Source organism: Mus caroli, chromosome 1 (assembly GCF_900094665.2).
Source record: "Mus caroli chromosome 1, CAROLI_EIJ_v1.1, whole genome shotgun sequence".
Classification (NCBI taxonomy): Eukaryota; Metazoa; Chordata; class Mammalia; order Rodentia; family Muridae; genus Mus; species Mus caroli.
The window spans coordinates 126,293,844-126,316,111 of NC_034570.1; the positions used below are offsets into that span (position 1 = coordinate 126,293,844).

General features: G+C 52.2%; 1 protein-coding gene across 3 annotated transcripts in view; it reads left to right on the top strand.

The window, feature by feature from the left end:
* The window catches only part of Syt2 (synaptotagmin 2), a 104,261-nt gene that overhangs the window by 47,275 nt on the left and 34,718 nt on the right, over positions 1 to 22,268 (top strand). For 2 of the 3 annotated variants that reach the window (XM_029477068.1, XM_021168964.2), the window contains exon 1: positions 13,110 to 13,495. The exons of the other annotated variant lie outside the window; for it this stretch is intronic. The gene's annotated coding sequence lies outside the window, so the exon portion shown is untranslated. Of the gene's footprint in view, positions 1 to 13,109; positions 13,496 to 22,268 lie in introns of those variants that run through there. 3 annotated transcript variants of the gene reach the window in all.

Genomic DNA, 22,268 nt, shown 5'->3' on the forward strand with positions numbered 1-22,268 from the left:
GTAGGAGGAATGTGCTTCCAGCGGCCTTTAAGGTAGAGAGCTATACTGAAATACTCAGCAAATAGCATGATATCCTGTTTCATTTTAAAATAACTCCAAGAACAGGACACGGAACCCCTATAGTCCCAGGTGTGAAGGGTAAGAGACAAAATGAGACTGGAACATGTTCATTAATGTTGGCACTCACAGGCTCTTTCCCAATCCTATGTAAAATTTAAGAATGTTTGTAATGAGAGTTCTTCTCCTAAAGATGCCCCCAAGAGCAGACCATGACAGACACAGGGTATGGTGGGAAAAACTGTGGGAAGAAACCCGATGAATGGCCCAGAACTGCCCTGTCTGGGATGTATGCAGTGGGGACACCTAGCCAACAGTGGAAAGGACCAGCAAGGGCTGGAGAGCAGATGAACTGCAGGGGACCTAACTGTGCCTGTGGGAAAGGATTGCCAGGTCTGCCTGTGAACCCAAGCACAGGGCCACTTTCCTGCTAAGGGAATGGCTTCTACAGCCCACTCTAAGATCAAATTGCACACTCTTCCAGGGGCAAAGGGGTGGCTTAAGGTCTCTTTGTGGTTTTGGTATCTATAAAAAACTCTGCTTAGCTAGGCAGTGGTGGCACACTCTTTTAATCCCAGCACTTGGGAGGCAGAAGCAGACAGATCTCTGTGAGTTCAAGGCCAGCCTGGTCTACAGAGCACTGTGTGTGTGTGTGTGTGTATGTGTGTGGTGGTAGTGGTGGTGATGGTGGTGGTATTCTCTTGCTGAAATACCATGACTAAGGCAACGTACAAAAGAAAGCATTTAACTGGGAGTCTTGGAGGTTTGCTTATAGTTTCAGAGGGCTAGTCCCTGACCGTCATGGTGGGGCATGAGGTGGTAGGCAGGCAGGCATTCAAATATATGAGCGCCATGCTTTCTTTTAAATTCTCATTTTGTATTTTTTTTTTTTTTTTTTTTTTTTTTTTTTTTTTTTTTTTTTTTGGTTTTTCGAGACAGGGTTTCTCTGTATAGCTCTGGCTGTCCTGGAACTCACTTTGTAGACCAGGCTGGCCTCGAACTCAGAAATCCACCTGCCTCTGCCTCCCGAGTGCTGGGATTAAAGGCGTGTGCCACCATGCCCGGCTATATGAGCCTATTCTTACTTGAACCATTACAGAATCCTTCCACTCATTGGTGGGCTGGTGGGCAGAGGTTACCTGGCCACCACTCTTTCTTTACATACCCATGACCCTGGTATTCAAAGGGAGCATGTAAGAGGAACTGTGCCAGAGCTCGTGCCAAGAGGAGTTCAGTGACTCGGCTGGCACACAGAGCATATCCTTGGACCTCTACCACGGCCTGCTGCTGTCTCCTTCCATGGGCAAAGAGCAAGCACTCTCTCTCCATCCTGGCACCACTGCCTCTGGGAGTAGACAACTACACACTGTGTGTGTCAGACACTGTGCTATTATTATTTTATCTGAGACAGGGTCATTTGTAGCCCAAGCCGACTTTGAACTCATTTGACCTTCTTTTTATTTATTTATTTTGGTTTTTCTTAAGACAAACCTTTCACTGTGTAGCTGAAACTTTCACTGGCTATCCTGAAACTCACCATGTAGACCAGGTTGGCCTTGAACTCACAGAGATCTCTTTGCCTCTGTCTCCTGGGTGCTGGGATTAAAGGCTTGCACTACCACACTATACATTTGCAGTACAGTGCTTTAACATTCTTTCTAGATGTTACTATGTGCCACAGTGTCAGAGGACAGTTTTCAGGATTCTATTCTGGGGGTTCTGGGGTTAGGCTTGATGGTAAGCACCTTTACCTGCTAAGCTACCTCCATGGTCCCAATCTTGAATTTGAATTTCTGATTGGCTTGACTTTATCTTAGATACTTAGGTCTGAGCTAACCATCAAACAAAGCCTTGTGTCATGCCAAAAGCCTATATTTGGGACCACAGGCCACATCCCATGGTGAACTCGGCATGTGACTGAAGAAGTTAGGAGCCTGTATACTCAGCTCAGAGAAGGTGGAACCCCAGGATCTCCTCAGCCACTCAGCTCCACCCCCTACTGATGATTGACATTTGTCCTGTTGGTACCTGTGTTGTGTCCACCTGTGGTGTGGTCATGTGTGTCTCCTCCCTGGAGTGGGACCTGCATGAGGTCAGACACCATCTCGTCATTATTATATGTCCAGCAATAAATGCAGTTTTGGTGCATGGAGCACTCTCAAGGTGTTTGCCAGGTGAATTAATGATTGAAAGAAATGACTAGTTTTGCAGCCAACTTTGAGCAAATCGGGACCTCTTTGGCACACCACCCTATTTACAAACCATGCCCCTCCCTTTGTGTCCGCAAACCCTCCAGAGGCTGCCTGTACAGTGTATCTCAGTGGTAGAGTACCGGCTCAGCAAGTATGAGGCCCTGGATTCAGTTCCCAGCACCGAGAAATACATTTAAAATTTTCCAGTAAGCACTCTGGGCAGGGCTGGAGGAGCAGGCCGGCACCTGCCGAGTGTCCTCTTTGAACACCTGCCCCCTTGGAGCACAAGGCAGGCTGGTGATGGATGTGGGCTTGGCATGAAAAATCGAGGCCGTGGGCCGGCTCTCCCTGCCAGGCTGCTCGAGGGCTGCAGAATGGTGCGGGGTGGCCATGAGGGAATGTTATCGATGGCCTGACGCGACATTTGGGGGAATTAGCTTACTCTCACATGTAATTATAAAGCATAGAATTATACAAAGGGACAGAGCTGGATGCGGGAGAGAAGAAATGGTTTGTACCCAGCAGTGGCGGTAAGTGAGCCAGGGAGAAAGGCCAAGCCATCCATCTCTTCCAGGTGCTTCCTGATCTGCAGTTGGCAAGGCTGGCAGGTGGCTTTGGAGGGTGGGGGAGGCAGTACCCGAAGAAGTTAGGAGCCTGCATCCTTAGCTCAGAGAAGGTGGGACCCCGGGATCTCCTCAGCCACTCAGCTCCACCCCCTACTGATGATTGACATTTGTCCTGTTGGTACCTGTGTTGTGTCTGCCTGTGGTGTGGACACCGCCCTAAGCCTCAGGGTTTGGACCTTTAAGCCCACAGGCCGTGGGTGGTCCCTAAGGGTCCTTCCTAGATTTCTTCTGACCAGCATCTTTGCAGTCAGCTTTTAGTGTCTGGCACAGTGTTTGACAAGTGGGTATTTGTTGAATGAATGCCAACAAATGTATGAATCATAGGGTCCATGAGGACAGGGTGCTTTGTTAGATTTTGAGTCTTGCTGTGTAGGACAGGCTGACTTTGAACCTGGGATCGTCCTGTCACAGCCATCCAAATACTGGGATTACAGGCATGCACCACCAAGCCTGGTGAGGAGTTTTGTGTCCTTTCTAATTGCTCTGTCAGTCCTCAGCGTGTTAAACAGTGTCAGACATAGTACCTGCTCAGTGAGCATTTGCTGATTTAAATGAGTGCGAAGAGAATAAATGTAGAAGTGTGAGACTGTGGCAGGGGAGACCAGAATGCTCGATGGCAGGGGTGACAGGCTGGGGGAAGGGACGCTAGGACAGAGTTCTACTCCTTGTGAGCATGGCTCTGTGCCCAGGCGGTCCTTGGCAGTAGCCTCAGGACCATCTCTCCTGTCTTGAGGTGATAGTTTTCAAATGCAACCCATAGATTCCCAGCCCAGACTCTTCCGGGAAGACTGCACTTAATCCTTATTTCAACTGAATAAGGATTGAGCCTGGGAATATGCATTTTATAGAACACTCCAGAAGTTGTTTTTGTTGTTGTTGTTTGTTTGTTTTTTGTTTTTAATGCCTTTTAAAATCTAGGAGCCAGTGGGGGTATGGCTATCTGGAAAGGGATTTCTTTCCATTCTCTGATATTCTGGGCTAGTTGTAGCCTCTGCTTACTGAGGGCATGCGTTGCCATGTCGTCCTGCCTCGTGAGGTATGGGTATTGCTGTTCCTTCACATTTGAGGAAGCCGTGGCTCTGACAAGCTAGTGACATTGCCTCAGGTCACAGCAGTGAACTGGTAGCAGGGTCAGGGTGCCCGGTTGGGCTTTTCCTGATCTGACTTCTGCATCCCTAGACGGTGATTCCTTTCACTGCTGACCCTCAGCCTGCTTCAGCCTCTTGTCTGGACCTTGGTGGAGAAGAGCTGTCATTTCCATTGCAGTGACCTTGTGCTCTGGCCTGTTTTGATGGACACATGGAAAGGGGAGGGCAGCCTCTCTCTGCAGACAGGCATCAGTCTGTTTTCACTGAAGACCTACATGCTAGGCCCAGTGCCGAGAGAGTCTGTGGGCTGGGGGTAAGGTCCTATAGGAAGCAGCCCTGACCCTATGGACCAGACTGTCTGTCCCTCAGCCCACCTTACATGTCAGCAGCTGTCACCTGCTCGGCAGATGGGCCGACTGGCAGTACTCCTCCCTGGGCTCTTCCCAGATTGGCTCCGTTGTGCCCTGGCTGCCCCAGAGCTACAGCCATCTGTGCCTGAGAGAGACTAAACATCACAGAAGGGCGAACAGGGCCCTCGCAGCCCTTCCAGGTTGTGAGGAGAGAATTTGGGACCTCTCAATACTTAGAGCTCCTGTACTCGGCTCAGCACAAAGCTGGGTCTGCTAAGCCTTTCTGAGGTGGAAACTACTTGCATCTAAGCCATCTCTTTCTGTGGCTTTCTGTCTGTCAGCTAAGTGACCCTGGGTGTCTCTCCACTACAGTCAGAATCCCTGGAAACCATTCTCTGAGAGAGATGAACGAGAGGAGCCAAGAGCAATGCTAAGTCTGTCCCTGGTTTAATCAGCCGTTCTTCCGGATCTACTCTCATAACTGACTCAGCTTAGCGCCTTTATTTGTTTGCTTGTTTGTCTTTATGAAATAGAATCTTACTATATAACCCATGGCTTTGAACTCATGATCCTTAGCCTCAACTGGTCAGGAACTGGGATTACAGGCCTGTGTTCTGTCCGTTGCCTGGCTGCCATAGCCTTTCTAATAGGAAATACAGAGCCCTGCATTTCTTGACTGTAAAACTTAAAAGGCCAGAAGAAAATGAACCCAGCTAAGCATGCAGGAGGGAGGAGGGTCCTTGCATATGCACGCCCTTCCCCAAACCATACATACAGCTCACAGTGCATTTGGTACTGCCAAAGGAGGCGCTGTTCCTGCTGCAAAGGCTCATTAAGAGAAAGAGAGAGTGATTGCTCTTTGGTGAGCCCAGCCAGCCACATCCCAGGCTCTGTGGAGGAGCCTCAAGACCCAGCCCCAGGGACCCGGAAGCTCAGAAGTGCTCTAATTCAACAAACATTTATGTTCAGTCTGTGCCTGCCTTTTAGGAAGGAAAAACCAGCTACTTGTTCCTCTGACCAGGAGCAGGGTCCAGGGGCTCTTCATGGACAGGCTGCTGTCCCTAATGGGAAGGAGTTGACATATTCCCAGGCAATCTGGCCACCCCCTTTTGAAAGCATTTGGCTTCACATTTCCCTAGAAAACGAGGACTTTTAGGATAAAAAACTAACATCAACAACCAAAAAAAAAAAAAAAAAAAAATTGGACTACTGCATTGCAGTGCTGCTGAAATGCAGGCTGCCCGGCAGAGCACAGGGACTCTCCCAGCGCTTGGCTGCTGCCTCCTCGCCCCCTCAGGCAGCCGCTGTCACAGCCCTGAAGCCTAGAGTGGGGGAGGGGGCTCCGGCTCTCAGGCCACTGAGCTCTGGACTGCCCAGGCAGTACTCAGGAGGCAACAGTAGAGACTTAGGTAGGGAGGTGATGGCTGGGAAAGGGGGAGGGGAAGGTGAAGGAGGAGGGGAAGGGGAAGGGGGACAGACAGGGGTCCAAGCTGGGGGGCAGCTCTGCTTACCTACCTTGTGTCCTGTACTCAGAGAACCTCCAGTTAAGACCCATGTATGCCCACTCTGGACCCCGTTGAGAGTTAGAGGCCCTCTTAATTCTCTCCGCGGTCTCTCAAAATAAAAAGTGTGTGTGTGTGTGTGTGTGTGTGTATGGGGGGTGGGGGTGTCTTTTCCATCCACCCACTTAGAGCATCCCAGCTTAGAGATTCAAACCCAGGGTCCATCGGGGCTGAAAGGGAACTAAGAGATCGTCTTCCCCAGGCCCTTTATCCGCAGGAGAGGAAGGCAGCTTAGCCAAGGTCACTCAGCTGGGGCAGAGCAGGTTGTAGAGTCCAGAGGGAAGGCAAAAAGGGATGGGAGCCTGCTGAGGGAAACCCAGCCTGAGGGCTCTCAGTGGGGGTCAGCGGCTTCCTCCTGACTCACTAATGAAGTCATCTAGTAGCTGCTGTTCAAGGCAGCCAAGAAGGTGATAACAGGCTTTGTGTGGTGTGTCCTCTTCCTCTTGCATGTGCATACATATGTGTGTACATGTATGTATGTATGGGCGTAGGGATGTGTACATGTGAATATGAATGTGTGTGTGTCTGCACGTGCATGTGCACAGAAGTGTACACATGAGTAAGTGTTCCAAAGCTCATTCTCCCCCTCCCCCCACTGCCACACTCTAGAGTTCTAGTACTGCCGATGAGTGTGGCCAGGGGCTGGCTCAGTCATCCAAGGGCTTCTGCAGCCCCTCCTGGACCCTGGAAAAGTCCAGGCCCTGCCCCAGGCTTGGCCCTTCAGCTTCCATGAGTTGGGATCCTAGGGGTGCACTGGGTATGGGTGGGAGGGGCAGGTGTGGGCGGGACATACCCAGAGCCCCTTTGCCCTTAAGTTTGCACAATAGCACAAGGCGGCCAGATACTTGTTTCTTCTCTTGCTGCCTGTCTTCCAACCACAAGCTAGTTAGTGCCTTAGGAGTTACTTCTGAAAAAAAAGCTGTTTTTATTATTATTTAAGTCATGAGCATGTGTTTTGTCTCTGTGTGTAAGGGTGTCCATGGGGGTCAGATGTGTCAGATCCCTCTAGGTCTAGAGTTAGGGTAGTTGTCAGCTGTTTGATATGGGTGCTGGGAATCTAACTCCAGTCCTCTGAATGAGCTGTGTCTGCTCATTCAGCGCCTCTTGATGCTTCTCCTCCCCTCTCCTCACAGCCAATCCAACCCCAAAGCCTGATCCCGCTATTAGCACAGTGGTTCTCAACCTTCCTAAGGCTGCAACCCTTTAATACAGTTCCTCATGTCGTGGTGACCCGTGACCCTAAAATTATTTTCATTGCTACTTCATAACTGTAATTTTGCTATGGCTGTGAATCGTAATCTAAGCATCTGGTATGCGAATGGTCTTAGGCGACCCTTCTGAAAGGGTTGGTCAACCCCATGGGGGTCAAGATCCACAGGATGAGAATCACCGTATTAGCATCTCATGTGTTATGCACAATCTAAGTAGTCTGCCTACAATACACTTTCTTCCTCACTGTACTGTTAATATCTGTCCAGCCTCCGAATCAGAGCAAGCCTTTCTTCCTCCAGGAAGCCCCCCTTGATTTCCCTTTGTTGCATAGCACTGTCCCATATTGTTTTTATATCACTGGTTGCACGACAGATATAACGGCATGCGCGTATCTGTGTGTGCGGTCAGTGGCTGGTGTCACCTCTGCACACGAGCCAAGCACTCCGTGAGGACAAGGCCTTGTTTGCTTTTGCTTATCAGTGACTTCTCAGCTAAGCGTTAACCGTAAGTTGCTGGGTAGATGGAGGAATTGGCAGGTAAGTTGAGTCAGGCTCTGTGGACAGAGGCAGGGGGAAGGTTTTGCTAAGAGCTGGCCTGAGTGCTGGGTGCGGTGGCTGGGTCCCCTACACAGCAGGAAGCTGGCCCATCAGTGTGTGTGGGGGGGAATGCAGACAGCAGAGAGGCCATGGAGTGTTGTCTCCTTGGGTCATGTGACTGAAAATATTAGACCCTGGGAGCAATTAGTTAACTTAATTAGCTCATCTATTTAAGCAGCAGCTAAAGCAACGGGGCCTGAAGACCATTTTGGGAAAGACAGTCAATTATTTGCACCAATGTCACCCTAATTTCCCAGTAAGCTTGGCTGTGCCTGGGCAAAGGAAGAGACCTGAACACTCAATTAATTTCCCCGTTTGGAGGCTGGAGTGGAAGGAGGCTGGCAAGAAGCAGGCAGTTCATGCCGGGAAAGTCCCAGTGGCCATCTTACTACTGAGCACTGACCCTTCTGATAAAGACACAGGCTGAGATGTGACCCAAAGAGAGACTGATTTAGTCAAGGTTACCCAGCAAGTCAGAGCCAGTGGCATTGCCAGATCCCAGGCCCCTGCCTCCCAGCCCAGGACCTCCACTTCACTGTTGGGTATCACCATGGTGACAGAGTGACACGGCCTGGCTCACCTAGGGCAATGTCCAGAAATGAGGCCACACCTCTATTCTGGATACTGGGCCCCTGTTTTGTCCAGTGCTTATCCGAAGAGGGGTTGGTCAAATAGTGATTCTGCGTCTAGACTATGAGGAGAGTAGTTCCTCGTTCCTGTTGTTCTCTGCTACAAGGTCAGCAGTCAAAGATGATGAAGTGTTTACCGTGTGCCTATGCTGTGTGGGTGAGGAGGGGAACTGCAAAGAACTCACAATACACAACAGAGCCCGTGGACACTGGTGAAGGACAGAACAGAAGGAAGTCCATGAGGTCTGGGTGTTGAGGGCGGGAGTGAGGAGCGCTGACTGATTGAATCAGGAAGTAGTGCAGGGGAATGGGCAGGGCGGAGACTGGGGGCAGTACTGGGGCCAGAGGCCTGAGTACAGAGTGACCAGGTGGGGCCATGAGGAAGGGCCATGGGGAAAGGCCAAGGGAAGGGGCCATGGGGAAAGGCCCAGGGGAGGGGCCATGGGGAGGGGCCTTCATCAGAGCACATTGGCTGGGGGCTTCTGGGATAGGGTGATGTTAGGGGGTTTTGTTTGTTTGTTCCCCAGTTCGAATGATGCCATTGAGATAGTAAACCATATATTATATGCAAAAAGATAAGGACATTCTGCACTGGGAAGGGACATATTTCCATGGATTGTTAGTTAAGAGCTTGCATTGCTGGTTTAGGAATCAAAACTCCAAGGAGTGACGGGAAAAAGACTTAGTCAGCACCTGAGCTCCAAGATCCAGGAGAGAGTCCAGTTAGGGCATGGGTTTCCCTCTAGGATTCAAGAGTTGGTGACCTCCAAAGGCTACGTGTCCCGTCCAGAGCTGCGTCGAACCCCACATCCGCATGTGCGAGTTCCTGCAGGATGGCTGGTCCCTGAATGCAGTCTAGACCTCTAAACTGGGCATGTCCCAAACCAATTTCATACTCCAGTCTCCCTGTACTCCGGCGACAGACTCCACCACTGCTGCAGGGATACACTCCAGAGTCCCAGAAGTTGCCCTGGATGCCTGGCTCTCCCTTGCTTTCTGATGTAGTTTCTCAGTCAGCAGGGAGCCTTCTTGCCACACCAGCCCACTCCTGGCCTTTCTACTGGCATGGCCCTGCCACGGGCCACCTGCTTCACCTTTCCCATACGAATGCAGTACTGGCTCTGCTCTGCCTGGGGCTCTCTGACTGTCCCACCTTCCAGTCCAGCCCTGAAGTAAGCCTTCGACTGTGCCTTGTTGCTCACCACCTGACCTCCAAGGCCCTTTGAGTTCAGGCCCCTGACACTGCTCGAGCCCCATTCTGTTCCTTCCCATCCTGTTCCTTCCTACAGTGTGCATGAGGCTGGGGATCTCTGTATTTTCAGTGGGATCAGAGCAGAAGATGAACTCTGAGTCCCAGTGAGAGGCTGCCTGCCTTGGGAGTGTTCTCAGAGGGCCAGCCTTTCTGCTTCCTCAAGGAAGCACCCTCAGCCCATGGGCTTGCCCTTTCCTGCGGCTCATGGACCGTTCTCTGCTAGTAGGAATTGTGACTTCCGGCATGCCATTCCCAGGCCTAGGAGAGTGAGTGTGTGGTACATAGTGCATTTTCAGGAATGCTTATCCAAAGAGTGTGGGACAGAACGTTCCAGGCTGCATTCTCTGCAGGAAAAACCCAGCTGTATTGGAAGGGGTCATACAAGCTGTGTGTTCTGACCAGCAGATGGCGATAGAGGTCACCGTGCGTGAGCAGCCCCCACTCCCAACCCCTTTCAGGTGGGCAGGCTTACCTGAAGGGGTCTTCTCTCTCACAACTGCGGGAGGCTGTCATCTTGGCTTCTTACATTCTCTGGAGAGAGGCTCACTCTACAGATCCAGTTTGCTTTCCCTCTTCAAGGCCCCTCTGCCAAACATGGAATCTTCATAGGTGGCCTGGGAATTGCTACTCATGTCTAGGAAAAGCTCTCCTTGGGGAGACATGGTGATGCTGTCTTTTGAGTACAGCTGGCACTGGAGCTATGACGGGAAGACTCTAAAATTGGCAGTATGGTCTTGGACAGTCCCTTCCCTCCCCGGGAGGTGGGTGGCTGTCGGAACCCACGGATCAGGCCTTGAATTCCTTGGGCCCTGACTCTGGAGCCAGGAGCAAGGCAAGTCCTTGGCCTTCTCTGAGCCTCTGTTTTCTCAGCTGTGAAGCCTGGTGCTTATGGACCTGGGGACTGCTGCCCTGGTGGCTCAGTGACTAGGATGGGACAACATGTCAGCACTGGAGATGGTCACGGTGGCAACTGCAGGAGTTGACGCTCTTTGCAGAAATCTTAATTTCTGTGTCTTTGGGAGGGAAGCACGGGAACTATTGTTTTGTCTGGACAGTCGGGAAATGAGGAGTGGACCCGGCCAGTGTGTCGTCACCGCTCCCCTTATCCCTCTCCCCTTGCTCAGGGGAAGCCTAGGGATGCTAACTTCCAGCAAGGTTTCCTCTGCTCTGTGCGTGCAGCAATCCCAAGCTACTTTGCAGGGACCCAGCTGTGGTGTGCTCCTGGAGTAAAGCCTGGGGGAGGAGCCTCAGGTGGCACCGACAGGAAGGAGGACACCTGGGTAGCAACAGGGTACCCCTTCTGTGCATGATTCCCCCCTCCCCCCATTCCATCCAGGAGCTCTGAAAACAAAGGCAGGGGTGTGCTGCTTAGATGCTGTGTATGTGAGAGGGGCTTAGAGCTGCCATCCCATCGGACTGGAAGGGGGGAAAGCCACTTTGCTTGTGGTATGTAGACTCAGTTGGAAGTGACCTTGGTCATGAAGGAAGCAACAACCTCCTACCCCTTCCCTGGCCACTCCTGGGTTGGAGCTGGGTTGGTTTGAGCTGGCACCTGAGGCCAACTCAGGGCGAACACAAGGATGGGAGGAGTACAGGGAGGAGGGGGAAGGTATAGATATGCACCCAGCCCGTGTGGATTAGGGAAGATCAGCATCCAGAATCACGAGGCCCACCTCGGAGCCACTATGACTCCTGCAATATCCTTGTCTTGCTCCGGAGCCTCCAGAGATGGTCTACATGGATTAAGAGATCAAAGCTGTAAGGTTCATTGTTACCACCCCTGCCAGGAAAGGGAGCTAACTATAGATGCCTTTCTCAGAGGACCTGCCCCATCTGCCTAGATGCCACCAATAGAAGTCCACTGCCCCTCCACCCCAGGAAGGGACAGGCACATGGAGGCAGTCTGTAAATTTAACAGGTATTTCTAGAAAGTGTGGATATAGCTTTATAGACGGACTCCATCTCTGCCTCAGACCCTCCTGCCTGGCAGCAGCTTTGAGGAAGGCCCAGGGCATCTTCCAATTCATGTGCTAGTGCCCATTTATCCATCCGAGAATCATCACATTTACCCATCCCCAGCCTGAAGGTGTGGGTTCTCCTAAGGCAGGATGCTGTGGGTACTCTTAGCTAAAGGAAATCCTGCAGTCTAACCTGAATGCAACCTACTGAGCCTTCCTCATTGGTGGAAATCAAAGACCGGTGCTGCTACCCCCGTGGAGGAGCAGGCCCCTTACAGTTCTTCAGCCTGCCCACTCACAGGGAGCAGTTCTCAGCTCTGGGGGTGGCATGGGCAGGCACGGGTACCGGAAGACTCCTAGTACTCCTTATAGTCTGACCTTGAGCTCTTGACCCCAGGCCACCCTTTCTCTCTGGAGAATGAACACCTGGGAACAGCCTTTCCCGCACTGTGGGCAGCCCCTGTCAGGTGTCCAGGGACATGCTCCTGCCCAGCCCTGCTGCATGGAATCCCCAGACCAGCTCTTCTGTAGCCTCGGGCCTACAGCAAGCAGCCGCCATTCTAAACTGAGTCGCTAGCCCTACCAAAAGCAGCCGTGCTGCCTGCCTGAGCATTACAACCTATGAGGACTAGGAGGGAAGGAAGAGGGATTGATGGTAGGTAGTTTGGTAATTTCCTGTCTCTTCCAGGTATGCCCATGGAAAACACAAAACAACACACACACACACACACACACACACACACACACCCCTCATCACTTCCTGCGTCAGGTCTTGAACTTGATTCCTGTTTGAGTGTACAGAACAGGAGGGAAAGAGAAAGGTGTTGCCGCAGAGGGTGGAGCAAGCAAGCCAGTCCGAGGAGCAAAGGTGGGCTGGGCTGGGCTGGGTAAGCCGTACACTCCACTTGGGGACTGGGATGCTGAGGTCTTAGCAGCAGGGGAGTTGGGGACCGAGGGTGAGGCCCAAGGATCAGACCAAGGCACTGGGGATGAGGGGGCACCATAGTTTCAAGCCTCCCTGCCACCTTACTCAGTGTCCCCACTCAGGGTTTGTGGAAACCCTTGCCCAAGAAGAAGAAAGCAAGATTTGGGGCAAGCAGGAAGGGCTCCAAGACACAACCCTTTTACCGGTAGCTTTTCCACTTCCGTGTCATCGCCCCTCCCATAGCTACCTATGGAAAGACCCCGCACCCTGTCCTGACTCCACCCTCCAGAGACCTGGTGCAGTGGACCCCCGGACGACTTCCCCTCCTTTCCTCCCTTCGGTGTCCCCCTTTTGTTCCCCCTCCCTTTTTTTTTCTCTTGACTCAGGAAAGCCTTTAATCTGTATCCCTGAAGCGCGTCACCCCTCTCTCCTCTCCCCTGCGGTTCAGTCAGGCGGAGGTCCCCCTCTCTCACTCCCCTCCCCCAGCCACTCTTGAGCGCCGAGAAGCTCCCGGAAAAGCTTGCAGAAGCGGGGCGGGTGGGGAGTGTCGTAGGAGGGCACTGAGCGCGTGGTGGGGATTCTCCGCAGAGGCAGGGGGGAGCCCCATGCGGTTCCGGGGTCTGAGCCGCCCAGCCTGCAACTTCTGAAATGACCGCATGCGGCTAAACCCCTCTGCCCGGTGACTCTAAGCAGCATCTTCCCGGGGCGGCCCCTTCTCAGCCACCCTCCGCGGACTGTCCTGACTCAAGAACAGGGTGTGGGCTACCAGGACAGGTCCCTGCTCCCCGAGATCCAGGATCTGGATCGGGGATCGCCTCCGAGGGGCCGCACGCGCGTGTGCAGGCGGATGTGAGGCGCATCTCAATTGGCGGGCGGGGGAAGCGGATCAGGTTGTTACTACTGCAGAGCGCGCGAGCGAGGGAGCGGGAGGAGAGCCGCATCGCTGGCCGGCGCGGGAGTGGGAAGAGGGGACCTGGACTTCGGGGCGGCAGACTCCCGCTGCCTTCTGCACCAGCCCACGCCGAATCGGCTCCCGGACCGTCCCCGGGTAAGAGGGAGCCCAGGCAGGGAGCCCTGCGAGGGCATCCCATGTCCCGCAGTCCCAAGTGAGGCCACACCCAGGACACCAGCAGCTTTCCAGGGCCTGGTGTTGGACCCCTGGGAGGCTGGATCACCAAATGAGACCATGACTTTCAGGGTTCAGCACTTGGTGAGGCATAAACTAAGTGCAGGATCAGCCCTTGGTGAGATCGGGCTCCCGAAATCCACTTCTTTGTCCCGGGGGAGATGTCCTGAATATCCCAGGAACCCCTCCACCTAGACCTGTTCTAGTGCTGAGCATAGGATAATGCTTCTGTACTGGGACAGGGAGCGAGGGCACTCATAGCTCATCCCGGGAAGAGGTGCCCTGGAGGGTGGATGCAGTGGGTGTGTGGTGAGAAGCATGTGCAGAGAGAGAGTGGGGGACCCTGCGTGCCCCCGCCGCAGTGAGGATGAGTTGGTGGATCCCATGTGCTCAGAGCTTTGGAGCCCCCCCCCCCTGGCGCAGAGTGGCGCGCAGTGGGGGTGCTGGCACTCCTCGGCCTGATCTATCCAGACCAGAATCTGCAGACATGTTTTGTGCCCTGTTCTCTCCCGAGAACTTTTTCATCCTCCAACCAGTGCCGTGGCTTTGTGCATTGGAGGAATGGGGGTTTTCAAGGATCCTGGCAAGCGGCCACGGATGGGAGAGTGGGCAGTGGCACTCTGCTGGTTTGCTGTGTGACCTTGGACCAATGGTGTACCTCTGGGAGTCTCGGTCTGATGTAGGGGAGTGGTGCACCACATAGAAGTGATGGTGGGGAGATGGGGAAGAGGAGGAGGAAGGCCGTCCGGTGAACTGAGTCCGTGACTAAGTCTGCCAAGCGTTCCGTGCCTGGGAATTCACTGCCTTTGATTCTTGGCCTCTGCAGAGAGCCCTGGGCACACTTGGAAGGGCAACAGTGTGAAACTTTGAACCTGGAACCTCAGGGGGCGTCAGAGGCATCCTGCCCCTTTGGCTGACCTTGAGTAACTCATTTACTCTCCTGGGCCTTAGTCTCCAGACCTGGAAATGGGGGTCTGGGCCATTGAAGATCTGAGTCTTCCCCATCCTGATACCTCCTGTCCCAACTGAAGGGGAAACGGTACAGAAGGCTAGCCCCTGAGTATGTAGTTCTTTATTTAGCCTTCCAAGTGGACTGAGGCCTACAGTCTATACCTCCATCACTGTTCCTTACAGAATCTCCAGGCCTGACAGGCCACTGTCAGCCCAGAACTGCTCACCCTCTGCACAGGACATAATTTTCACTGGGGAAGAGGGTCCCTGGGATAGACAGGAGACTCAGAGGCCTCCCAAGGTCATGCTGTCTTCTCTGCTGTCCCGCTACCTCAAGAATCCTTCCTTTGTAGAAAGCTCTCTAGTGGGAGCTATACCAGCCCATTGCACAGCCTGGACTGCCTGCATGGAAGACCGAGGTCTTCTTGGGGAGAACTTGTTGGGACTTCAGCTGAGATAAGTCCCTAGCCTGGCGCTGGGTCTCAGGTACTTTAGGAAGACTCCTGGGCAAAGAGGAGAAAGTTAGGCTGAGTTCCCAAGCTTCAATTCCCATTTGTACGATCTTATGTGACCTTGGGAAAATACCCTTCCTTGCCTTCCTCATCTGTATATGAGGAAAGTCCAGCCGGAGGATGCCCCGGAACCCATTCATCTCTGAAGTCATAATGGCCAGAGGTCAGGGTTGGTGTTTGCTGAGTACCAAGAGGGCGCTCGACGGGAGCAGGTGGCCTCTGGAACTCCCAGTGCACGGCCCCTCCCTGCGTCTATCCCCAGAGATGCCTTGAGACATGGTCTGAGAAACAGAGCCCTTTCCCAGGCTCTACACAGCCCTAGAATGAGACCTGGGAGCCCACATTCTGCCATTCAGTGACCTTGAGTGAGTGCTTTTATATCTTTGAGCTTCAGTGACTTCATTGTCAAAACACAGTGATAAAGGCAGCAGCCTTCTAGGGTTCCTATGGAGATTAAAGAAGAAATGTGTGAAGTGCTTAATACAGCGTGGATTCCACAAGAGCCGGAAGAACCCTGGCCATTATTCATAGTATTCACTCGAAGCCCTTGACAAATTGGCAGTGGGGTGACTGGAAGCAGTGGCCAGGGGGGTGGGGGTGGGGAGGGGGCTGCTCACAGTCTGATCAACCCCAAGGAGCTCAAAGCTTCAGCCAGGTGTGGGAGTAGCCACTGTCCCTGTCCCTGTCCCTCTGGCCACCAGGCACTGTGCACTAGGAACTTCATGAGGAGGAGGCAATGATGGCTTTCTCAGACTGTCATATACCCACTTTTCCTCAGTTCTGCCTTCCTCATCTGATGTCACTTCTGGTCCGGTCTGTGGTTATGACAAACGGCCTTTTACCTCACTCCCCGGACCATGGAGCCAACTGATTAGGGAGTGATGAGGCTGGATGTCTCGAGTCTGTATGCCCAGCAGCAGAGCAGAGAGACCATCAGAGCTTCAGAGGCTCCCAGCATCCGGGTCTGTGCCAGACCATGTGTGCGGTGTGCCGGGAAGGAGGACACAGGGCCAGGGTTTACCCAGACTTGCTGCGTGAGCTTAGATAACATCCTCTCCGGCTCTCAGTTTTCCTTATGTGAAGTGGAAGGCCAGCCTAGAAGAGTTGGTATTGGCCTGTTGCCTGCTGGGAAGTTTGCTAGGATCATTCAGGCATCTAAGGTTCACTGTCCCTTGGTATCCATCTTGTGACTCAGCCTGACTTGGAGAGGTGATGACGATGCCCAGAGAGCCCTGAGGATTAAGAGAAGAGGTTTCCGTCTTGGTGCATTCCTTAGTAACTCTGAATTTAGACCCATTCTTTTATGTCTCTGAGCCTCATTGTTCTCATCTGTGCAATGGGCATCACGTTCCTTACCTTTTGGGTTTCTTAGGAAGATCACAGGGATAATTTCTGTAAACCTCTTGGAGTCTGAGATGTTCCTAGTGTGATCATGGATGCTGCCTGGGCTTCTCTGTCATACAGAGGAAGATCAGAGTCTTGCAGCTGCCACATGCAAAGGCATCCAAGAGAGAGCTGTGTATGTCTCCTGTGTCCTCCTGCTCTGCATCCTGGAGTGTGTGTGCGCTGGCCCTGGTCACAGGGCATATGTCGGGGAGCTCAGCCATGGGGTGGCCATCTGAATGAGGACGTCAGTGAGGGTGCTGGAGGCAGAGAAACAGAGGCACAGCATCCTCCCATTCAAGGCTCCTGTGAGGAAAGGCTGATGGAGCTAGGACACTACTGCCTGCTGGGGGACCTCGGAACAAGGCATCCACATTGGCCTCAGGGCCATCACCGTTCATTCCTTTAATTCTGATTGTAGGGTCACAAACTCAGGGAGAGCTGAGCCTCACACAGAGCGTCAGGAGGATGACCGAGCTGACTCAGCACTTTGGGGCCCTCAATCTATAGCTCTTTCCATCTTCTTTTTTAAGCACAAGACAGTTATTTTCCATCTCTTCTAGGATCAGAGCACGAGGTACAGTGCTTTGATGGCCGGAAGGACATGGGTCCTGAGAAAGGACCTCCTCATCTAGATGATGAATTCTCTGAGACTTACAGCCCCGTTTTGCTGATGAGAATGTTGAGTCCTTAGAAAAAAATACAGAGCTAGCACAAAGTTCCTCAGTATGAGGCCGGAACTCTGTAGGCACACACCAGCCACCCCATCCCACTCCTTTCAACCCAGACATGCTGAATGGCACCCACAGGGCAGCCTGAACGTGAGAATAAACCCACGTGGGCTTGGAAACAGGGTAGGGGTGCGGGTGGGGTGGGGGAGAAAACAAAGGCTAAAGGACAGAGGTCAGTCTGACTCTAAGCACCCCCCCCCCCGCTCTGCTTTCTTGACCCATGTGGGATGCCTGCTGCCCTGGGCCGACAATGGGTTGACAGCCTGCCCTGCCTCCCAGAGAAAGGAGACAACAGCCTGTTCTTTGCTCTCAGTTCCACTGGCCAGCTGAGTGAAAGAAAGTCAATATTTGCCCAGCGGCAAAGGACAGCAGAACCTGGGCTGGGCCAGGGAGGGTGGAGTTGGGGACTGAGTGCTCGAATCCTTCAGACTCTCCATCAGGAGTAACCCTTTATGTGTCTGAGTGCACCCTGAGCTGGTCTGGTCTGGCCCGCATGCCCACGTGTCCTCTCTGCAACGCTCTCGCCTAATACATCCCCTTTATTACAAGCTGCTGCCTCCCTCAGCTTCCAGCCCCCTAGGGAGATGGGATTTGAGGCTTTTTGTAGAAAGGTCTGGCGGCAGATGGCCCATTGAGCTGCCTGCAGAAGATACTGCAGAGGCGTAGAAAGGCAGACTTCTGTACCTGGATCCCGAGCCTAGGGACAGATGTGCAGAGTCCTTGGCTGGTCAGGAAGAGAATGGCTGCTTTTTGCCTGTGTCATGCCACCTGCAATTTTTTTCAACTCGAAATCCCACTCCTGTTTTCTCTGTCCTGAAGTCACAGAGGGAATGCAGGAGGACAGGGCCATGCTGCCGCCCTCTAACAAAGTGACACCTGCCAACTCTTTGAATGGCTTCTTTTGATTTGTGTGGCTTACTGATCTTGACCTAGCAACTGGCAGCAGATGCCTGTCCTGCGTGGTGACAGGGTTAGACTTCAGCAGGATGGGCTTGTGTGAGGTAGAAGGAAGGGCTCCGACTGTGGGGGCAGTCATCAGTGAGATGGGCGGGCACCCATGGGAGGTGACAGATGGAGCTTGCTTACTGTCTTAGGACCAGCCAGCATTGTTACTTGACCCTGAAGGGGACAGCACCCAAGAGTATAGCTCGCCACGACCACCTGCTCCAGGCAGGAAAGGTCGAGAACACCAACAGGAGTTGTATGGTTGAGGCTGCCGGTTCTAACCCTGTCTCCAGCTTGGACTTGAGAGTGCTCGGCTGCCAGAGACTTCCTGCTAGCATGGGGCTCTTAGCACACTTCCTTTCTGGCCCCTCTGATTCCAGGAACCCACAGGATCTCTTGCCATCTTGACTGTGGCTGGACCCAGTGGCCCAAGTGCTCTCCAGGTTAAGCTAAGGCCCCGGGTACTTGGGAGGAGGTTCTGTGTGCAAATCTCAGCTTCTCCGGTGTTTTGTCATGGGGTAGGGGAGTGGAGAGGCACTTTGACCAACCTTTCCTTATGTATAGAAATGGAACTAAAGCGGTTTGAAGCCTGTAGGTTTGACATGAGGATTTAATGGATTAATATTTACCTAGATCCCGAAGGATATTAGAGACCGTGAAGACGATGCGGTAAAATGCTTCTGTGGTTGCTATAGGTTGTTCCATAAAACAGAAGGGAGTGTGTTGAAGAGAAAGAAGTGACAGGAAGGATCCGGGGTACGGCGGCCCCCACGCGTGACTGTGGACAAGCTGCTTTATAGCCTTGCCTTTATCATGCCTTAGCATCTCAGTCGTGCCTTCTTGTAAAGTGCAATGAAGAGGCCTGTCNCCCCCNCCCCCCCCCCCAGTGTCCTGCAGTGCATGACGGCCTGGCAGAGCCAGCAGGCCTGGCAGACCCACAGGGTGGCTTCTTCCTGCTTCCTCTAGGGACACATGCAGGTATCCTGGCTGAGTCCCTGGCACCAGACCCAGTGGGCTGCTCTCCCAGTGAGACCGCTTGGCTTCTGGGTGGCTTTGGCTCAATCTGGTTGTTTCTTTTCTGGTCTTCGTTTATCTAGGGAAACGGCCTGGTGGCTTTGTGCTCTGAAGTGCCAAGGCAGGGGACTGCTATCTTGCTGGGGCATGATGGCCAAGCAGAGGGCAGAGCAAAGGGGTCTTCCTCCAAGTCAGTCCCTGGGTGAGAACTCTAGACAGCCTGAGGTGGAACCTTCCTGGGGTGGCAGAGGCAGGCCTTCCCCTCCTGCCAACCAGCTCAAAGTAGGCGGCCCAGAATCAGAATGTTGGTTCCACTCCCCCAGCATCTTGCCTGCTTGCAGAGTGAACGCCCTGTCCTTCCTTCTTCCTGAGGTGGAGCAAGCAGCCAACAGGATCTATGGACAGCATGTAATTGACAGGCCACAGACCTCTCATACATCTGCCAGAGACTGTGGGGCGGCCAGGCTGTGCACCCTCAAAGCCCACTGCCCCTTAACTCTCTACCTGGTCATGTGGAGTGACTGGCAGCCTAGAAGAGGGGAACATATTGTTTTAATGCTGTTCCGGATCTTGTAAAGGACTGCCTAGGGATTGTCCCCCAAGTGTCTCCCCAAATGTCATCTTACCAAGAGCCCAAAATATGAGGTTGTTTGGCTAAGGTCACTTCTAAAGTCAACTATGAGCTCATGGCTTGGAGTCATCTGCCCTATTCCCCAAGCTTCACCAGGTAAGGCTTCAACATTGATGGGGAGTGTGGGGTTCGTGGGGTTCTCTTTTGGGGCTGTCCACTGTGATCTTGGTCCTGACCTTTTATATATATTTCTCACCCTTGTGTAAATTGGATTTGTTTAGACTAGATAACAGAACATTCCTTGTGGCATCCTTGGTATGGATGATAGAGGCTCTCTCCACTATATGTATATATATGCATATATGTAGATGTATGTATGTATTTGAGACAGTGTCTCTCCATATAGTCCAGATGGTTTCAAGTTCCCCATGTGCCCCAGACTGGTACAAGACTTGCTCTGGAGCCCAGGCTGGTTTCAGTCTTGCTGTTCCAGTATTTCCCAGTGTCACAATTAGGGGCATGAGCCACCATGCCTGACTCTTCTATGACATTCAAGGGCAGATGTAGTCTCCCATGGATCTGGGCTGATGTAGGCCATAGGGAAACTTCAGAGAAGAGCCCTGGACTTGAAGTTTTAGCTGAGATGGTAAGGGTGCCTGCTACCATGCCTGATGACCTGAGTTCAATCCCTGGAACATGTGGTGGATGGAGAGAATCAACTTCTGCATGTTGTCTTCTGACCTCTACACGTGCACTGGGGCTTGTACATCCCCCATATATGAACATGCCCATACAAATAAATAATATTATAAACTTTTTTAAAAAAAGTCCAAAATCAGGTCCTGAACCTCCTAGCTTTGGACATGCGGCTTTGGGCAAGTTGCTTTGAGTCTCATTTCTGTTCAGTTTTTCTTTCTATCTTTTCTCTTTCTCTCTTCCTTCCTTCCTCCTTCCTTCCCTTCCTCTCTCCCTCCCTCCCTCCCTTTCAAAAGTTCCTCTGGCTTTGAACTCATTAGGTAGCTAAGGATATCCTTGACTCTGTCCTCCTGTCTCCACCTCTGGAGTGCTGAGATTAGGGTGTGTTCTATTGTATATAGCTTTACATGGTGTTGGGATAGTGCCCACCATGCCCCGTGCATGCTAGGCTAACAGTCTACCCGAGCCCCAGCCCAGCCTTCAGAGCCCAGCCTTCGGAGCCTCGATTCTGTAATGGTATCAGCACTACTTACAGGAGTTTCTAAGCACCTCACCTCCTTTAAACACACAGCTTGATTGAGCTGCTGCTCACATGCCAAACAACTTATATGACTAAGGAGAACTTACACATTCTAAGCCGCTGCACACCTCAATGATGTCACTGTCACCATACTCAAATTTTAGAACATTTTCACTGCCCCCCTCCCAGCAATTCCCCTACTTTCTATTCCTCTACCCCTAACCAGCTAATAACTGGCTTTCTGTCTCTATAACTTTGCCTCTTCTGGATCTTTCCCTAAGCCAGGTCCCACACTGTATGACGGTGCTCTGAGGTGCCCCTACACTGGACAGGGCCAGCCCTCCCTTTGTCTCTTGCGGATGGCCTCTGGATATGGACATACACTGTGTTTGTGCATTTATCAGCTGATGGGCATTTGGGTGACTGTTCTCAGCTCCTGGACACTGCTTTGCTGAAGGCACCAGGGACACAGCTGTCAGCGCCATATTTCTATTCCTTGTGGCTATGTACCTGGTGTTGGAATCCCTGTATTCAATTATTTATTTTTAAAAATAAATCTTTAATTATACTTGTTTATTTCCTTATGGGGGTGGCACATGTCACAGTCCTCATGTAAAGGACAAAGGATAACTCACAAGACTCAGGTTCTTCCACACTAGGTGTCTGGGAATCAAAATTGGGTCATTAGACTTGGCAGCAGGAACTTTACCTGCTGAGGCATCTGATTGGCCCAAAGATTTGAATGATTGGTTTTGAGCTATGTGGACCAGGCTGGCCTCACCTCTGCCTCCCAAGTACTGGAGTTAAAGGCTTGTGTCACCATACCTGGTCAGATTTATTTTATTATATTTGTATATATGTGTATGCTTATACACTTGTATATGTGTGTGATACCTGGGGAGATCAGAAAAGGGCACAGATCTCCTGCAGCTGAAATTATAGGCAGTTGTAAGTTGATTGACGTGGATACTGAAAGCTAAATGTGCATCCTCTATAAGACTAGCAAGCGCTCCTAACCACCGAGCTATCCTTCCAGTTCGAAGGATTTGCTCTTCAGTGGCGTATTCAAATCCTAAGGCCCCAATCTGCGTGTTCGTGTGGATTAGCTCCTCAGTCAACACACGGCAGGTACTGTTACTATCTACATTTCTCCAAGGGAGGAAACCGAGGCATAGTTTGCAAGACCTTCAGTTAACAGAGCTAGGACTGGAATGCTGGACTGTTAGGTCACTACTCTTGCCTCTCTGTGTGGGCTGAGGGGGAAAGCACTGCCAGGCCTATCTACCGTACGGGCTCCGTGCCCTGTTGCTAAGTCCTGGAACCCTGACCAGACACTGTGTGTTTCTCTTTCTCACTATGGAGTGGTTTGGGG